We start from the raw sequence: 6,000 nt of genomic DNA on the forward strand, positions 1-6,000 counted from the left end.
ATTCAATGAAGACAAATCTGAAAACTAAACAGAAATAAACCCTTAAGCTCCAGACCGTTTACATACCAAAAGCATGTTACTCAAAGCACTAGGCTATCAAATGGATGTCACATCCAATTTGTTTAAACAGACATAATATGTGAATAATGGTGGACAAATATATCATTGGACAAGTTTAGAGTCATAGCTTTCTTTTATCCTGAAGTCACAAAAGCTCAAGTTTAACTCTAGACAAATAAAACTGTGAATTGAAAAAAAAAAAAACTTTGGCCTTGCTCAAGAGATTTTTCTGTTGAATTTCTTCCAATAGTTAGTAATGGATAGATTAAATCTTCAGAAAAATAAAAAAAGTTTGTGTGTTTAAAGCAAGGTGATTTCTTTCTTTTTCAATATTTTTTATTTCAATAAGCTTTTGGGGTACAAGTAATTTTTGGTTACATGGATGAATTGCATAGTGGTGAATTGTGAGATTTTAGTCCATTCATCACATGAGTAGTGTACATTGTACCCAATATGTAGTTTTTAGTCTCCCATCCCCCTCCTATCCTCCCCATTCTTAGCCTCCAAAGTCCATTTTACCCCTCCGTATGCTGTTTCATATCCATAGCTTAGCTCTTCCTTTTTTTTTTTTTTGAGACGGAGTCTTGCTCTGTCGCCCAGACTGCAGTGCAGTGGCACATTCCCAGCTTACTGAAACCTCCACCTCCCAGGTTCAAGCAATTCTCTTGCCTCAACCTCCTGAGTAGCTGGGATTACAGGTGTGTGCCACCACGCCCAACTAATTTTTGTATTTTTTTTTAAGCAGAGATGGGGCTTCACCATGTTGGCCAGGCCAGTCTCAATCTCCTGACCTCAAGTGATCCACCCACCTTGGCCTCCCAAAGTGCTGGGATTACAGGCGTGAGCCACCGTGCTGGGTCTTAGCTCCCACTTATAAGTGAGAACATTTGATATTCAGTTTTCTGTTCCTGAGTTACTACACGTAGGACAATGGCCTCCAGCTCCATCTAAGTTGCTATAAAAGACGTTATTTTATTCCTTTTTATGGCTGAATAGTATTCCATAGTGTATGTATACCACATTTTCTTTATTCACTCATTGGTTGATGGGCACTTAGGTTGGTTCCATATCTTTGCAATGGTGAATTGGGTAAAACAAGATGATTTTTGTTAATAGAGTTGAACGTTCTCATGGGGAGCAGTTAGAAAACGGGTTAGGTGGCTGAGTGCAGTGGCTCACGCCTGTAATCCCAGAGGTTTGGGCAGGAGGATTGCTTGAGCCCAGGAGTTCAAGACCAGCCAAGGCAGTATAGTGAGACCCCAGTTTCTGCAAAAAATTTAAAAATTAGCAAGGTATGGTGGTGCATGACTGTGGTCCCAGCTGCTTGGAAGGCTGAGGTAGGAGGATCATTTGATCCCAGGAGGTTGAGGCTGCAATAAGCTATGATCATGCCACTGCACTCCAGCCTGGGCAACAGAGCAAGACCCTGTCTCAAGAAGAAGAAGAAAGAGGAGGAGGAGGAGGAGGAGGAGGAGGAGGACTACAGAGCAAAGTCTTTAAGGTTTTAATGGAAAATTCTTCACCTGGAATACTATTTCCAGTCTGATTATCTTTCAAAATTAAGGGCGGGATGACAGATGCAGTATATTTCAAGGAGTCAGCAAATATACTTCATTAGTGAAGAAAGACGCCAATGCATGTATCAGTACATTGGCCTCAATAAACAGATTATATCCCCAATGGCCTTAGCTGGGACATGGGAGGAAGGAATTGCTGCTAAGGATTTTACCTTGCAGGAGGGAGCAAAGTGGAAACTGATGAACTGTAAGTCTCAGTAGAATTTCACCATTCTATTGGATCATTGGTCCAACACAACTGAATCATCGATCCTAAGGAAACCCAGATCACCATTTACTTGGGTCACTCTCCTCCCTGCAGTGAGAGGTTGTCTGCACCATCTGGAAAGGTAAGATGTAGATGTGATGTAGTCTGCTGATGAGACTTCAACAGTTGTGCTTTCCAGACCACTGAAAACCCAAAGTATTATGGTGGAACCAGTACAGCAGTTTCCTCTTACCCACAGTTTCAGTCTCTGGGGTTTCAGTTACCCACAGTCAACTGCGGTTTGAAAATATTACATGGAAAATTCCAGAAATAAGTTTTAAAATGTGCACTCTTCTGAGTGACGTGATAAAATCTCACATTGCCGTGCTTCATCTTGCCTGGACACGAAACAGCTGTTAGTTCAGTGTAATCACACAGCCTACCCTACCTGCCAGTTAGTCACCTACGAACTGTCTGGGTTCTCAAACCAACTATCTCAGTATTGCCGTGTTTGTGTTCAGGTAGCCCTTATTTTACTAAATAATGGCCCTAAAGTACAAGAGGGGTGATACTGGCATATTGTTATAATTGTTCTATTTTATTATGAGTTATTGTTATTAATATATTACTGCAACTAATTTATAAGTTAAACATTATCATAGGCATGTATGTATAGGAAAAAGCATACTATCTGTAGGGTTTGATAATATCCACAGTTTCAAGCATCCGTTGGGGGTCTTGGAACATCTCCCTTGCAGATAAGAGGAAACTACTGTACCTGGCACAAAAACCTTCTTTTGAAAATTAAGCTAAAGGCATGCTGTATTGCTCTGTTTTCATGCTGCCAATAAAGACATACCAGAGACTGGGTAATTTATAAAGGAAAGAGGTTTAATTGACTCACAGTTCTGCAGGGCTGGGGAGGCCTCAGAAAACTTACAATCATGGCAGAAGGGGAAGCAAACATGTCCTTCTTCACATGGCAGCAGCAAGGAGAAGTGCAGAACAAAGTGGGGGAAAGCTCCTTAAAAAACCATCAGATCTCGTGAGAACTCACTATGACAAGAACAGCAGCATGGGAGTAACTGCCCCTGTGATTCAGTTACCTCCTGCCAGGTACCTCCCACAACATATGGGGATTATGGGACCTATGATTCAAGATGATATTTGTGTAGGGACACAGCCAAACCATATCACATGCACGTCCCTGTAGTTAGTTAGGTGAGTTCTGTTGTATCCAAAGCTATTCAAGGTGATTATTATTAGTACCATGCCTTCTGTGTTTTCTGGACCGAGTTCATGCTAGAATCCTCTTACTCAGCATGGAGCCAATTTCAGCATTGTCCTGCCTCAGCCACTTCCAGTATTGCATATAGAAATACCCATGCACCCTGAAGAGCCTTTCACAAGGCCCTCTCGTGATACTTAATGACACAGGGCCATTTTCTCTTCATCAAATCATGATTTTAAAACATACAACAAAATGTTTAAAACCAAAACAGGCCGGGTGCAGTGGCTCATGCCTGTAATCCCAGCACTTTCGGAGACCGAGCCACCCACCTCACTTGAGGTCAGGAATTTGAAACCAGCCTGGCCAACATGGTGAAACCCCATCTCTACTAAAAATACAAAAAATTATCCAGGTGTGGTGGCGAGCACCAGGCTGAGGCAGGAGAATCCCTTGAAGTGGGAGGCGGAGGTTGCAATGAGCCAAGATCACGCCACTGCACTCCAGCTTGGGTGACAGAGCCAGACTTTACCTGGAAAAAAAAAAAAAAAGCAAAGCATATGACAATAAAACCTGATAACTTGCTAAACGTAGAATTACTGGATCTGATATATCACAAAACATTACCACAACCATAAGGAGAACAAAGTACCATGATGGTTACTTTCATGTGTCAACTTTGAATTCCTGGTTTATAAAATGATTTATAGCTTCGCATTCACCAAATAGGTAAAACTACACTTTTAAGATGATAAGCTGGGCCAGGTCTGGTGGCTCACACCTGTAATGCCAATACTTAGATGGGAGGATCACTTAAGGCCAGGAGTTTGAGACCAGCCTGGGCAACATAGTGAGACCCCATTTCTACAAAAAATAAAAAATTAGCTGGCTGTGGTGGCATGCACCTGTAGTCCCAGCTACTCAGGAAGCTGAGATGGGGGATTGCTTGAGCCTGGGAGGTCAAGGATGCAGTGAGTTATGATTATGCCATTGCCCTCCAGCCTGGGCCACAGAGTGATACTCTATCTCAAATAAAATTTAAAAATTTTAAAAACTAGCTGGGTGTGGTGATGCATGCCTGTAGTCTCAGCTACTTGGGAGGCTGAGATGGGAGAATCTCTTGAACTTAGGAGTTCGAAGTTAAAGTGAGTCATGATTGCACCACTGCACTCCAGCCTGGGCCACAGAGCAAGACCTCATTTCAAAAAAAAAAAAGACAAACTGACTTGGTAAGACTACTTAAAATTAAGAAGACCTTTCTTTTTGGGCAACATTCCAACATGGTACATTAAAAAAAAGACCTTGGTTGTAAGTTTTTTGGGGGATTTTTGGTATAAAATTCTCCTAAATTTCTAATCTTTATTTAAGATGAACATAAATTGGCTCTATAGAGTTTTCACTGAATAATTAACTAAGGATTCAGCTTCTCATTTGTAATAAGATTGAAAAAGATAAATAAATCAGGCCTGTGACCAATTTACCTCAAAATACAATTTCTTCATTATAAAGAACAAAACAGGAAAGAAGTTAAAGAACTCCCTTAATAAAAGCACTGAACTGCCACAAGTCTAATAGACTATTAGAGCCTAGATGAAGATGGAAAATTACCTAATAAAAATTGCAATTTGCATAGATTTGCCCCATAATTACAAAACTTATTAAGTTCCATTTTCCCAGATGCTATAATGGGGTTCACCTTTCATTTAATGCAATTTGTGATCACTGACTACTTCAGGCAGCAAACGTTGGTAAAATCAAATCCATAATTACATTTTTGGTTCATACGTGAAAGACTGAAATATTCATTAACTGATCTATATACTATTTGTTAAAATTAAGTAGAAGGAAAAATTCTGAAGAGTGTTTTACTCAAATCTTTAACTACCTTTTTCAAGTCTTTCGCTCCATTGGCTCTGTCCAAAGCGAGGTTGTGAAGGTTACAAAACGGAAAGAAAACACTCGCTTTGGGTCTATATTCATTCCATCTAGTTCAATACAGTACATGTTTATTAAAATCATCCCATATGTGTGGTCCTGTCTGAATTAAGCAGGTGGGATAACTGCCAAATGTCTGTTTTATCCTGAATCCTGTAAGTAGCAAGTGCCTTTTGGTTGTGTGGCAGACTGAGACCAGTAAGGCCGCCAGTGAATCGTGCCTCCCTGGGTCCACTCTCTTTTCAGTGTAATTTTGTGACCCCTCCCATCAAGCAGTGATGGGTCTATTACCCCATCACCTGAATCTAGGCTGGGCTTGTGACTTGCTTTGGCCAATGAAATGCTGCAGATGTTCGGCTGGGCCATGAGAAGGCCTACAGCTTCCTTTTTCCCCTCTTGCAATGTTCCTGCTGTCAAGGAAGCAAGACTGGGCTAGACCCAATTTCAGGAGAGGCCTAGCAGATAGCAGACACATGAGGAGGCCATCATGGATTCTTGAGCTGCCAGATGACCACAGTGACATGAGTAACACCAGACCAGAGCAACAGAAAACCTGCCCAGCTGAGCCCAGCCAACCCATGGAAATAATATTACATAAATAAATTAATGAAAACATAATTGTTGTTTTTAAGCACCCCAAGTTTGGGGATGGCTTAAGCAGCCCTGGGTAACTGACACCACTGACACCATCTCCAAATCCCCAGTTTCCCAGAAGAGAGTCTCTACGGTTCTGGAAACCACACTAGTGGGTGTGACTATGGGGAATGGTCCCTGAAAACACAAATGTGTCTTCTTTTCATTTTTTCACTAGTAGTTATTGCTACTAGTTCAAATGCACTATTCCTGTTCTCTTCATCAGTCACAATAACATTTAGGATTATAGAAGATTTCTAGGTAGAAATAACCTACATATGGAGATACATGCAGAACGAATTTCAGTGTGTTCCTTACTCCAGTGAAGTCTTGCAGAGTGGTCTTAAAGGGCCTCCACATCTGCACACTTCCAATTTGGC

Source organism: Symphalangus syndactylus, chromosome 13 (assembly GCF_028878055.3).
Source record: "Symphalangus syndactylus isolate Jambi chromosome 13, NHGRI_mSymSyn1-v2.1_pri, whole genome shotgun sequence".
Lineage (NCBI taxonomy): Eukaryota > Metazoa > Chordata > Mammalia > Primates > Hylobatidae > Symphalangus > Symphalangus syndactylus.